The following is a 14,841-nucleotide window of genomic DNA, read 5'->3' as shown; positions in this document are numbered from 1 at the left end:
CGCGCTCTGCAATCTGCAAGATATACAAGAACTTCCCGCACACCGAGCAACATTGAAAGTTCTCCTTACTGCTGATTCGGGAGAAAGCTCTGACTCTACACTGGATACGGGGAGCTTGTCTAGCCGCTCTGTTGGTACCGTGGATTTGGCTGAGTGGCCTGACCTTTACCCAATACCTCAGTTCTCCTATGACACTGAACTCAAGTTGATGAAAGCCAATGCACAATATGCAAAGGATGAATACCTTCTAGAGGTAAACAAAGGAATGAAGTCAGACATTCTAGATTGTCTTGCAGATGGTATGTGTAAAATTACCCCATATCCTGAAAGTCATCATTATGAGATTGTGGTGAGAGCACTTGTGGACAAGCATCCAAGCTTGAGGGATCCTGGGTCTGCAGCAGGATGGTATTCGTGGGTCCATAGCCTTAAATACAAGGTTGGAAACTTCCGTCGTGACTTGGCAGTTGCTGGACTTCCAGAAGTGGTTGTGAATAAGCGAAAAGGAGGAGAGGCAAAAAGAAAAGTCAAAAAAAGGTGAAGTTCACTTTTGTCCAGGGCCAGAGGAAGGTGACAGTGAAGAAGTAATGGAGGAGAATCGTATGAAGATGGAGAGGGAAATGCTTAAAACCATCCCCGATTGTGACATGGTGGATGAGTTGATGGTGTCAACATTTGCTCAGCGGAGGAGAGAGATAGTAGGTGATGAACCACTACTAAGTGAAATACACAATCGATGGCCGGCATTGCTTCAAGAAAGACAGGTGATGTAACTGTTGAAATATTCCTGTTTTGTGTGCTTGCCCTGCATAAATAGTTTTGTATTATTCTAGATAAGAGCTGAATTCGAACGAGTTACTGCCCAAGAACTGCTGCCTTCATTTCTCGATGGCCTCGATGCACTTGTACCCCGACTCCTGGAACTCTACAAATCCTCAAGCAAGTCTGGAAGGTGCCGCTCCTTGGGTGACATTCTGACCTCCCTTGAGAAAGATGTAAGTATACTTCTCTAAGTAGAGATGGGTAGTACTCCGCTACATTTACATTATACATATTATAATATTGTATATATACATTTACATATATTGTACATGTACTTAAGAGAACAGATTACTAAGACTACTTGCAAAAGTAGTTACTTCAAAAATTTGAGTAAAAAATATAGTAACTTGTGCCACGATGAGTAAATTTTGAATTGAAAAAAAATCTTAATTTTATGGGTTAAAATATTTGATTTGTTTTACTAATTCTAATTTATGTTTTTGTTTTTATGGTATTTTCTATGAAAATATGACAATATTCACATAATTTTATGTTCTATTTCTCATTTGTCACAACTAAAACATGAATCAAACTTTTACACTCAGTTACTCAATACTCAACACTCAAGTAAAATATTCTCCCAATTACTTTTTTTTACTCTTGAGTAATTATTTGGGCCACTACTTTTTATTTCTACTTGAGTAAAATAGTTTTGAGGTAATGTTACTCTTAATTAAATATTTAGGCTGCTCTACCCACCTTTGTTCATATAAATAACAAGAAAGCATGCATGTTTTTAAATGAATAGGCCACCATTTTTACATACTGAAATATGTTCTTACCTTAGCTTAGACAAGTTTATGTGTACCTGTCTGGTCTTCACGCATGCCCTCAGTCACGTAAACACAGAACTGATGGTGTTAGCCTTTCCTCCTCTCCTCTATTGCTCCAAACGAGGTGAAGATGGAAGCGACAAAGCTCTTCCACGTATTCCCTTTTTAAATGTGGATATGTGAAGTGTTACAAGATCCAAGTATAGTCACAAAAAATGAAACAATGTGGATTTTCTAAGCGGATAAAAAGGGGAACTATATTGTAAGGCGTAATAATACCAGGAGTACTTCGACATCTGCACAGTATCTTCACTTTAATGTGCGGACGCCAAAGGTACAAAGGTACAGGTACAAATGAAATCGTCGAAGGTAAGAACATATCTCGTTGTCTAAAAACGGTGACCTATTCCTTTAACTAACTAATTACTCAAAATAAAAAGATAAACCTATGAATCCTTTGCAACCCAGAATTATGTTGATTATTGAAATATTGACCAAATAAGTCATCTCAATTCAATTTTGTTTAATTGCATCAAACACTTCAGTGTAATTTGTGTTTGATCGGTTTAACGTGTTCTCAAACAAAATGTTGGATTCACCGAGTGCCACTGATTCGCAAAAATGAGTTATTGAATGAAGATGTATTCCTCTCCCTCGCTCCTTACAGGATCTTCTTGAAAAATGTTAGCAATTGAGGTATTTAAACTTTGCACATTCGCATTAACTTTGGGGTTGATTCCAATTTTTATTTATTTTTTAGTTTTTTATAAGTTTTTTTTATTGTTGTTTTTATTCATCATAAAATGTTTTGGTGGCATGTCTTTGTAACACAACTATACAATTTTGGTGGTGCAATGGTGAACACTTGTGCCGCACAGCAAGAAGATCCCAGGTTCGATTCCCAGATTTTCTTCGGGTACTCCAGTGTTTAAAACCACTAAAAAAATGTACAGTAGGTTCTTCTCTGGGGCCATGATTCCCCAGGAAAAAGGGATTCTTAATCTCTGTGGGAATTTCCTGGTTAAATAAAGAAGACATAAATTAAACAACTTAAGTAAAGTTTGTAATTTTTCACTTTTACAGAATACAAATGAGAGGAAGAGGATTGCTGCTCTGTTGGGACTTCCACTCTACCTCAAAGAAGATTCATCCAATGTTTTCCGGCTGTGTGATGTGAGTACGATAAATTTGATCCAAATGAAGTTACGTCAATAATTACAACTCATTTAGAAACTTGTTTGGAGTATTGTATTATATTTAAAATAATGTTTGGAAAACTATATAGAGGTAATTAATTAACAGTATTCATTAAAGAAATGTAATAAATTTTATTCAGTCTTGCTGAAATCAAAGTATATTTTTTAAAACGTAACAACATTTAAAGCATGTAATTTTAATTTTTCTTTAGGCCCATGGTGACCATCTGGATGAAGCGTTGAAGGGAATGGAACTTGGACTGCTGATTGGCTACAAAGAGGAGCAGGATGCAGTCCCACATCAGGTCTTTGATGTTGCGGTCGTCATGGAAGAAAGCATAGTGATTCACCATGAGAAGAGTGTAGCATGTGGTGTGGCAATGCTGATGGGTGTCATCTATGCTGTAAATCTGGAATACCCATCAGCAATGAAGTACACGTTCGAGTTTCTCCAAAAGGTCGTCATGAAAATCAAGCCCGAACAGGCCTCTGCCAGGATACATGGACTCCGCAACAAAATATTGAGGTGCAAGATGTGAATTTCTCTGTTTTTTAAATGCTGTTATTTTTTTTCCCCCCACTGTTGCTCATTGTTTTGAGCCATTTTGGACACTTCAAATGTTTTTTAGTGGGCCTGTTTATTGGTTCGTCTTTGAAAGTTTGTTGACTAGTTTTAATCCCTGGCATTTGTGGCCTTAGTGGCACTGCAGGGGTGCCTTCAAGCATGTGTACAACACAAGTAGGCCTGGCACAATAAGAAAACTTTTAAGTTTGATATGTTGAGGCTACAAAAAATTGTGATAAACATTATTATTATTGAGAAGCACTTGAAATTAACTTAATAATTGAAGTCTCAGTAATCCGTCGTTATAAAACTATGTATTAACAAATATTTGAAAATAAAATTATAGTATAAAAAATAATTAATGTAATGACAATAAATGTCAAGCCCATAATTTAATAAATCAACATAGTAACTATTGTGACAAGCCTACACAAGTACATAAGATGGAATTACATAAAATGTGTTTGCTGAAATGTTTTAAAATTTGAATAGCTTTGCAAGATGTTGTCATTTGCTACTACACTTGTTCCATGTTTTACTTTTCTGGAAATAAAAAGCGAAAATAAAACGCTGTGACTATTTGATTGTGAATTGTATTTACAAAACCTATTTTTGCATGTCAACAGAAATCACAAGTAGACATTCTTTTTACTTAGAAGTGTCTGTACAATTTCTGCCATAAACATTTATGTTCATCTAACATTTGACTGTAAGTGGTGCCAATATTGAAAATGTAGTATTGTGTGTCCAAGTAGCAAATAAATTTGGTTGGTTCAACTGCATTGAGTGAGTTAAATGTCATTCATAACTTGACCTGATATGTTGAAAGACGTCAAAACATTGTTTTCTTTTGACATCAGATCGTAAGTTAAAACATATTTCAACTAAGGCTTGTGAGTTTAAATAACTCATACAAATTCATTAATATGGAGAAGCAATACACATTTACTGTTTGTACAACATAACATGCTAGGTGGTTTAAACTGAAACTGTTGAGTTGTAACAATTTCTAGCAATGATTTATGAACCATTTATAACTTGCTTGTTTCAGTTGATTGAAGGTGCCAATATTGTTTCAATGAGCTCAAATCTTTATGGCAGAACCTTAACAAAGACTTTTAAGTTGAACTATCATATTATTTAATACAGTGCACTCACCACACAAAAACCAGTAACTAAAGGAGACTGCACATGAATGCGGTGGAGTGGTGCAGGTACACAACACATTCCAATTCCCCTTACCCCCATGCTCACATCAGAGGCAAACTGATCACCCAAAGGCAGGCATGGCGCTATGCCGGTGTTAGGGGGCGCTAAAGCCCTGGCAAGAATTTGTATAGCCCCAGTTAAGCCCCTTAAGCATTTTATTATTTTAAAAAAGTTTTATTATTAATTTCTTGAGTTCAAAACATTAAAAAGTTCACAAATAGCCGTTCTGTTCAAATCCAATCCCTGCTTCTACCCCATTCAATCTGGTGACCATTTATTGACATACCATGAGGAAGGAGTCTTTTTCGCGCATCTTTTTAGGGTGAGCTAGCAGTGCATTACAATGGATCGTTTTGTTATTAAGAAAAAAAGAGTGACCGCAGACGTAGAAAACGAAGAACAAAAGCCACCAAGCTGACATTAACACTACTCCCGCTGATTTAAGCCAGTCACCTGTTGAAGAACCAAGACGGCCTCTTCTTTGGCATTTTACAGCCACAAAAGTTGGACAGCAGGATTGTTACTTCAACCGTAGATGCTATGAGGATTATAAATGGCTGGAATATTCTATTTCAAAGGAGCGTGTTTTCTGCTTTGCATGCCACCATTTTCAACGTCCAGGAAACCGTGGAGAGAAGGCAGCATTTATCCGCGATGGGTACCACAACTGGAGAAAGGCAACAACTTCATTTAAGACACACAAGTATGCTATGGTTGCATGGAAGTAGTGGATTATTCAGAAAGAGTCTGGCTCAATAATATGTAATGCTCTGAGTGATGGACATGCAAAAAAAGTATCAGAGCAGTTGTGGAGTCATTGTGCTTCACTGCATACCAGGGACTTTCACAAAGAGGAGACATGGAGAATGACATGTTGTCAACAAGGGAAACTTCCTTGAACTTTTACAGATTATAGGCAAATTTGACAAGACAGTTTCACAGAAAATAGCAGACAATCCAAACAATGCAAAGTACTCACATCATGATATACAGAATGAAATTCTGGACATTATGGCAAATATGATCAGGGATCAGAGAAGTAGTGAAATACAAGATGCTGAAATATTTCCTTTGATCGTAGATGAGAGTAAGAACCTCAGCAAAAAGGAACAAGTGTCTGTTGTGGTGCGCTACGTGAAAAAGGTTAGTGTTGTAGAAGAATTTCTCCATTTTACACCAGCTGACGGTTTAGATGCAGAGTCACTTTTCGCTACGATCAAAGACACGTTGAGTAAACGTAACATTGATCACTGCATTGCTCAGTGTTATGACGGGGCTACGGTAATGTCAGGTGTTCACAACGGGGTCCAGGAGAAATTCAGAGAAGAGGTCCCTCAAGCAATCTACATTCATTGCCATGCACACCCCCTCAATCTTGTTTTGGTGGACTGTGTCAGAAATGTAAAACCAGTGAGGGATTTTTTTTGTTATAATGCATGACATCTCCAAATTTTCTTGGGGTCATTTGTCCATGCCCACTTTATTAATAAGAAAAGGGAGCTAGATTCTTCTCAGCAGCCCATTGAACTGAAGAAACTCAAAGCGCAGCCAAATCCACGCAGATCAATTGACGCACGGTCATTAATCTTACTCATCGATTCATCCTCCATCTTCTCTTATTTTAGGATCTTTTTTGCACAGCAAAGTTCATGTCAAACACTTTGCAGCCCCCTGATTTATTGCTGGAGACAGTCACGAGCCTAATTGAAAAGTGCACAGAGGAATCATGGAGCTCATTATGGAGCGAGGCAGAGGTTGTGTGCGCAAAGGTCGGTGTCATAAAACCGCTGCAGCTCCCACAAGAAAAGAGACAATCCCAACATCCTCACCATCTACAGGACTATGTAGTTGAAGCTCCACGACAATAATCTATGGTATCCCCAGACGGACTCCGAAACTCATCATTCTACCCTGTCAATGACCGACTAGTGAATGAAATGAGACGACTGTTTTCAACAGAAGCAGGTGCAATTTCTGTTGGCAAGTCAGCCCTCAACACTAAAAGTGCCACATTCTTTAAAAAGGAGAGCCTTGAGCCCATGGCCCAGTTTTATGGGATTAAAAAAGACAACCTACTGGCTGAAGTGCACCAAAGTCGCAGGCTCTTGGAACGTAAAAAAGAATAAGGTGAAACTCTCAGCAGCACGCATGATTTTTTGTCCATGGTTAAACTGTACAAAGTCTCATTTGAGGACCTCTACAAACTTTTACAGATTTCCATCATCCTGCCTGTCACCCCCGCTTTACGTGAGTGCAGTTTTTCCACCATGTGGTGCGTTAAAACGTACCTGAGGAACGGAATGGCAAATCCTTGACTCAGCAATCTTGCTTGCCTGTCAATACATGCAGAAAGAACCAAGGCCTTGGATGTACAGCAACGACGCATCATTCTTATATAAAACAAGGGTGAGTAAATGTTTCTATGACGTTTAGCAATTGGGATTTATTGTCTGATTATTGAAAGGTACACGAGTGGCTGTAAGGTGTTGAATAGGTCACTTTTGCACATAATTTTTAATCATGTATTTATTTTTTGTTATTGCCCTGTGGTCACTTGTATTGTGCTTTAGTATTGTGTTAAATATTATTCGACCAAATTCAGTTAAAAATACATTTATACCTAACATGCTTTGTTGCATAGCTTCTTTTATTGAAGAAAAAAAAGAACCTCCTTATAAAAGTAATATTGAAAAGAACAAAAAAAATTTCTCAGCACCCGCACATGTTAATCCCGCGCCCCTTTAGCACCCGGAGAGAAAAAATCCTGGCGCCGTGCCTGCCCAAAGGGAGGATGTTGGACAGGATAAGAGACTGTGAGCATGCTGTGTCCCACAACACCGTGACCAGACACTGATCCTGAGTCTTGTCTGTAAGAGACACAAAACTGTTAAAAATGAACGGCTTGAAACAACCCTCCGGCTCCTTAAGGACATGTTGTTGGACAGTAGTAGATGTTGTAATCAATCCTACACGCTTGGGCTCTTTCAAAGCTGACCCTTGTTGCTTATGCTTCCACTCAGCAATCAAGTGGTCAGGCTTATGGCAAAAGAAGCTGGGCATTTTACCTTTACTCTGATACAGGAGATGTACGCACTCATGTAAAAGTATTGAAAATGCTCCCTTATTTGTGTAAAAGTAAAAAAGTACATGCTACTAAATGTACTTAAGTAAAAAGTAAAATAAATGACCCTTCAATAATAAGACAAAACAAGTTAAATCTGTTACCTTTGAACACCTGGGGCCAGTTGTTTAAAGGTAATCTGATCTAATGTTGGTTATTGGATTGGATCAAATCTTGGATATCGGTTCAAAAGGGAAATAAGGATTCTGAAATCGGATTAGATCACACAATCCAATCCTAGTTTTAATCTGGATCAAAGCTTCAGTTTGTGTTGTTCAAAACATTTCAGTAGGATTTGGATAACTTTGTTCTAACAGGATTATCCTGATCCCAACAAGGGGTAGGATTTAAGGTGTATTTTAGGAAGAAAATGTAGTAAAACTTTAAAAATGGTCTAATAATACATTTGTATCATTTAATGTATATACTAAATAACGTAGACATTGGCTAAAAAATAAGCCTTTTAGTATAGTAAAGTCAAAATCTATCTATAATGCAAGAAAGGTCTGTGTGCGTGGAGCGAATATCTCCCCGACGTGGTGCCCGTTCGACCTGAAACTTTGTCAATGGCTTCCAAATACCCAGAGTTTGTGCATCTGTTATTTTGGAGTAATTTGGTGTAGCAAAACGTTCAAAGCGTTAGTTTTAAGATTACGACTCTCTCAATAATGAGCGCGGTATTGAGCATGCTATATCCGGTTCCAGGTTCATGACGTCACTGTGTCGCAGTTTGTTTGGGTTAAAAAAAAAGTCAATACTAAAAATGTTTTTGTACTGATAAAAGTTATTTAAGTTAATATTTCATGGTCATTTAAAATCACCCCTCAAAAATGGGAGCTCTCTGAATAAGTCATTTGAAATCGTCAGCCAGTGGTGAGTCGGTATTGAACTCAACCTGTTCAATACTCCATCTGGAAAACTGCAGATTCTCTGTGGTGCCGTGCATGGAAGTTAAGTTCAGACCACTCGGTTCAAAGGTGAACAATGATTTTTGTTTTCTTTAAAAACAACCGAATTGTAGATAATACTTTAATTTACTTACTCACTCATGTAGTTTGGAGCTTTACGTTTTGCTTTGCGCAATTTTGTTGTTTTTCTGATTGGCGCTACATTGTCTATGGAGTTTGGTTATTAGCGTCTCAAACATTTCACGGGACCCCACGCACACGGTATTTATTTCTTTAAAGGAAAAATATACTAAATGAGTAAAATAAAAATAAAAACTAAACAATATTTATACAAAAAGTACACAAAATGACTCCAGAATAACCCTACCATGGCAACCAAAAACAATTATACAAAAAATGCACAAAAAGACAACTGAAAGAAAAAAATACACATAATGATGACTTCCAAAAAACATACATTACAGAAAAATAAAACAAAAATATGAAAATCGCTCAAAATACACAAAACTAAATATTTACACAAAAATACACAAAATGATTCCAGAATCACACAACAATGGCAACAAAAACAATAATTATACAAAAAAAATGCACAAAAACACAACAGAAAGATACAAAAATACATATGACAACAAAAAAAATACACCAAAAAAAATATAAAAGTGAGTAAAAAAAAATAAAAAAGTCATGCACATGTCCCATAGAATTAAAACAGGAGAACCTACATTTTGCACTGGCAAATATACCCCTTTATAACACTACAGAGTACAGAGTATGTACACCTTTTTTTGCATCCAACCTTCAAACACATACTCATTTGGCCATAATTGACAACTCTACTTATGCTCCCACATAAATGCATACTTCCAACGGGCACTGTACTAGTAAAATAAAAATGATCTTGTGAAAACAAATGAAACCGTGAAAAAATCCCACCAAACAGATTTCAATAACAAACAAAAATATATTAAATGTACCTGTCATCGCTGTATATTAACTTTAAAGAAACAATCATCAGATATAAAACTGCCAAAAACAATGTCTAACAATTACATCCCTATACGTCCAGTCAGTCCCTCATTCTGACAGAACGCCACAGGTTTGTCTGGTTCTTCAATAAAATAGAATAGAATAGAATATAGAATAGAATATCCTTTTATTGTCCTTGTACAGGGTACAACGAAATTTGAGTGCAACTCCAAGGTGCCAGTGAGAGAAAAAAAAAAAATATATAAAACACACCAAAAACAATAAAAAATTCAAATATGACACATTAATATGTACCGACAAATACCCAGATAAATACACAGATAGCAGCTTGAATGTACAGATCTACAATAACAGCAATATGTATTATTGCACAAGATCAATATGATCAGTATGTGTGAGCGATGTGAGCGGATTTGTTTGTTACAGTGATAGCTCTGGAAAAGAAGCTATCCCTGAGTCTGTTTGTCCTGGTTTTGTGTGACCTGTACCGTCAGCCCAATGGTAACAGGTCAAACGAGTGATTACTGGGGTGGGAGGAGTTCTTGATGATGTTGCCTGCTCTGCTGAGGTAGCGAGAGTTAGCAATGTCGTCCAGGCTGGGCAGGGAGCAGCCAGTGATCTTCTGGGCTGTGCAGATGACCCTCTGCAGCGCTCTCCTGTCTGCTGCTGTGCACCCTGCATACCACGCTGTAATGCAGTACGTCAGGATGCTCTCTGTGGTAGCTCTGTAGAAGGTCACCAGCAGCCTCTCCTCCAGGTTGTTCTTCCTGAGCACTCTCAGGAAATGGAGACGCTGTTGAGCCTTCCTCACCACCGCCGTGGTATTTGCAGTCCAGGAGAGATCATCGGAGATCTGCACGCCCAGGAACCTCATGGTGTGGACCCTCTCCACTCGGTCTCCGTGGATATAGAGAGGGGCTGGGTCCGCTCTGCTCTTCCTGAAGTCCATAATCAGTTCTTTTGTTTTTGTGGTGTTCAGTTGGAGGTTGTTAACGGAACACCACGTAGTCAGTCTGCAGACCTCATCTCTGTAGGCAGACTCATCCCCCCCTGAGATGAGCCCGACCACGGTGGTGTCATCTGCAAACTTTATAATGGAGTTTGATAGATGAGTCGGGGAGCAGTCGGATGTGTAGAGCATGAACAGGAGGGGGCTCAAAACACATCCTTGTGGAGAGCCAGTGCTGAGTAAGATGGTGCTGGACAGGTGGGGGCCGAGTCTGACAGATTGTGGGCGGTTTGTCAGAAAATCTTTGATCCAGAGGCAGATGGGGGTGGAGACTCCCAGGTGACTTAGTTTCTGGACCAGGATATCTGGGATAATGTGGTTAAATGCTGAGCTGAAGTCCAGGAAGAGCATCCTGATGTAGCTTCCCTGATGCTCCAGATGACTCAGCGCAGTGTGGAGCGCTATGGTGATAGCGTCCTCGGTGGATCGGTTTGCCCTGTAGGCAAACTGGTGGGGGTCCAGAGTGGGAGGCAAACGGGACCGGATGTGCTGACAGACCAGTCTCTCAAAGCACTTCATGACTACAGGCGAAAGTGCAACAGGCCTGTAGTCGTTCGGGCTGTCCACTGCTGCCTTCTTCGGAATGGGGATGATGGTGGAGGTTTTGAGGCATGGTGGGACGGTGGCCAGTGTCAGGGACAGGTTGAAGATGTTAGTGAAAACACCAGTCAGTTGGTCAGCACATGCTCTGAGTACTTTACCAGGTACTCCGTCGGGGCCGGCCGCCTTTCTGGGGTTTACTGACCTTAGAGCACCTATCACTTGGTGCTCCTGGAGTAACAGTGTGCCGGTGCTGGGGGGGATGAAGGTGATGTGTCAGCTGAGGGCCTGACCGTCTCAAAGCGGGCAAAAAACTGGTTTAGGTCTTCTGCAAGCGAGACATCAGTCCTAGATGTCTCTTGGTTCCTGCTTCTGTAGTTTAAGTGATTTATCCCCTGCCACATCATTTTAGAGTTGTTTACAGCAAAGTGATCTTCAATCCTCCTCTTGTAAGCCGCCTTGGCTTCCCTGATGCCTCTTTTCAGGTCCGCCCTTGCCGCTCTGTATGCTGCCCTGTCCCCTGACTTGAAGGCAGTGTTGCAGCTTTTTAAGAGGGATTTCACTTCGTTGTTCACCCTGACCCTTTTATTGACAGTGACATTGTCAACAAAGTTCTTGATGTAGGAGAGTACGGTGTCAGTGTACTCCTGGAGGTTGTGACTGGAGAATAAATCCCATATAGTTGTTGAGAAGCAGTCCTGCAGCTGAGAGAGGGCTCCTTCAGGCCTGATTTCTATTGTTTTTAACTGAGACTTTGTTTTCCTCAGCAGGGTGGTGTAGGTGGGGGTGAGGGACATGCAGAGATGGTCAGATCCAGCCAGATGGGGGAGGGGTGTAGCTTTGTAGGCATGCCTGATGTTGGAGTAAACATGGTTTAAAGTATTTTCCCCTCTGATGGCAAAATCCACAAACTGGACGAATTTGGGAAGCACAGTCTTTAGGCATGCTTTATTAAAGTCACCAACAGGCTCCGGTGCATCAGGAACACCATCACAGAGAGGGACATTGTGACACAAGTATTATGTTGCATGCTCCCTGTGGTTCCACTCACACTGAAAGAGCAGAAGCACAGATACTCCTGGCAGAGGAACAAATCAATCTGACCAAACTGCAGCAAACTAAGGTAAAACTTTTGTTCCGCCTCCTAAAAGCATGGCTTGAAAATGCTGGTCACTCCTCCTCAGATGAGGAAGAACCCTGAACATTATTTATGTTGTAACTATTGGACATTTTGCCTTTTTATTTAAGACATTCAAAATATTCACAATGTATTATGTAAATTTGTTTTTTATTTGTTGTGGCTCAGATGAGGAGTCATAAATTAAATTACGAATGGAAGCGGATATTTGTTATTTTTGTGTTTTGACTCAGAATAGAAAACACTTACAGTGACCCCATGTCGGCTCTTCTACCTGTTGTTCTTTACATAGCTGTAGCCCACACTGTGATATGTCGTCCTATTCAGAGCACTGGTAATTCGGGTTTGGTAATCTTGAAAACTGCGTATTTGGATCAGGTTGGTCCAGTTCAATGTTGCTTTGAAAAAACGGCATAAAAGTAAAACGGATTATCTGATCCTGGGTAGCAAAAAACGGGATTTCCAAATCCAGATAATTTTGATCCAGATTAAATGTTTTGAACAACTGGCCCATGGATAAGTTAGCACTTATTATAAATAAAATGGCAAATGTGTGATCCTGCTGTGAAATGGTATTTTATTTTGTATTGTGTGCTGTGTTTTTAGTGTGTTTTGTATTGGTTTTATTTTTGCAGTGCATTTTAACTTTTGTTTTATGAACCTTGCCAGTCACATGCTGTAATTTGATCAACTCAATCACATGACTATGTCCAAACCCTGAGGCTAATCAACACACCTGAGGTTAATCAGCACCTGTGGCTGGAGCACAATAAAAGGGGCAGACAGGAGAAGGAGCAAGGGGGAGGAAAAACGACACAGACAGGAGAAGGAGCAGCAGGGAAGCTGTGGGTCCTCCCCAGGTTCCCAGGGGCAGAGGAGGACCCTGCCCTCCAGGCTCCCAGGGCACAGGACGGCACACGCATCGGGGACCACAAGCACGCCGGGATCACAAGTGTTGCGAGGCGATATACACGCAGGGGCAGAGGAGGACTCTGCCTTCCGTGTGAGTACCCTATGGGACCGTAGTAACACTTGTTGGACAAAGTCAGATCGGGGATATTGTTGTGGGACGTTTGACTGCCGGTAGTTGTTCTGTGTAGGTGTCCCAGCGTGTGGAGGGCTGGAGCCAGCGGGAAGTATCGAGACTAATTGGAGTGTTAAGAGCCACATACACGCAAAGGCAGAGGGGAACTCTGCCTTGCCCTGTAAGTGACGTGGCAACACCCCTCCTTCGGACGTAGTCTCGGACCCCCGTGCTGGCCTATGTTTTGCATTTTCAGGGGACCCTGAGCCTGTGACCAGTGGGATCTACCGCCTTGGGACAAGGGGGAGCGGAGGACCTGGGCGTAGCTGCACATTGCACTTTATTGTGGACAGTGACTTTTTTCCCTATTTTATTCGTTCCTTAGCCCACATCGTTAATGGATTTTAGCATACATTGATTTTAATTTGTGGGCATTTTAATCTGTTTTACCTTAATCTTTTTAATAAATTTGTGACATCATGGTTGCTGTCCTCCTTGGTAACTAAGGGGTGCTCACACCCGGTTGCTTTACTCTCCCTCCATAAACTTTTGGTCAATTCACTGTTATTCAAACTTCCCCAGCAACTCCCCAACCCCCATTACAAATGCTTAATTAGTTTAACATTTAAAAAAACTTGAAAATGTTAACCATAAAACTAAAAAAAAAGCTTAAACTACCAAAATAAATGCAAAGAACGCACCGGTTTGCATCTTTTTATGTTGTAACGTCATCTGCGAAGGTCTTAAAAGTAACATGCTCATTTTAAAAATGTAAGGAGTAGAAAGTACAGACATTTGTTTTAACAAGTAAGGAGTAAAAGTAAAAAGTAATACTCAAGTAAATGGACTTAATTTATCACCACACTGAAGCAGTCCCAAAGCGCTTTACATATCAGCTCATTCACCCATTCACTCTCACATTCACCCACCAATGGGACAGAACTGCCATGCAAGGCGCTAGTCGACCACTGGGAGCAACTTAGGGTTCAGTGTCTTGCCCAAGGACACTTCGACACATAGTCAGGTACTGGGATCGAACCCCAACCTCTTGATCAGAAGACGACCCTCTACCACCTGAGCCATGGTCGCCCTATGAGTAAAGAACAGATACTGGAAAAAACTCCTTAAGTACAGTAACAAAGTATTTGTACTTTATTACTTGTCACCTCTGGTGACAGCAGAGTGGTATAGTGGTTTGTACCAGGGGTGGATACATGAAATCTGTTTGTATGTACAGTATGTAATTGACTGGCATGGCAGTGGCTGTAGGAACAGTGTTGAAAGGGGATGTTTGTCCCCATGTGTTGGCTCTTCTTACCCTGTAAGGAAACAAAGGCACAACAACACCCATGTAACCCACTGAAAATGGATTACATGAGTCTTGTATGTAAATGTACAATGTTATATAATTTAAAGAGCAATGTTTGGGTGGGGGGTGGGGGACACAACACGCTTATTTGTGTGTGAGAGAGAATGGCACTAAGTGCAAAAAGCCATGAGGTAATTAAAGTTTAAGGAGTTAATTTATCTTCGAACCTCAGTCACC

The 14,841-nt window shown here is 40.2% G+C and overlaps 2 long non-coding RNA genes across 2 annotated transcripts; both read left to right on the top strand.

Annotated features, from left to right (window-relative positions):
* Positions 1-923: 923 nt before the first annotated feature.
* Positions 924-3,032, top strand: LOC114456204 (uncharacterized). The gene is made up of 3 exons (XR_003672813.1): positions 924-995; positions 2,679-2,768; positions 3,004-3,032. It is a non-coding gene; the product is annotated as an uncharacterized LOC114456204 (long non-coding RNA).
* A 10,132-nt stretch (positions 3,033-13,164) lies between these two features.
* LOC114456202 (uncharacterized) lies at positions 13,165-13,775 on the top strand. Its single transcript, XR_003672811.1, has 2 exons — positions 13,165-13,476; positions 13,552-13,775. It is a non-coding gene; the product is annotated as an uncharacterized LOC114456202 (long non-coding RNA).
* Positions 13,776-14,841: the final 1,066 nt, after the last annotated feature.

The sequence above is a fragment of the Gouania willdenowi genome, chromosome 22 (genome assembly GCF_900634775.1).
Source record: "Gouania willdenowi chromosome 22, fGouWil2.1, whole genome shotgun sequence".
NCBI lineage: Eukaryota > Metazoa > Chordata > Actinopteri > Blenniiformes > Gobiesocidae > Gouania > Gouania willdenowi.
Note: the sequence above shows the minus strand (reverse complement) of the source record. Positions and strands in the feature narration are given on the sequence as shown.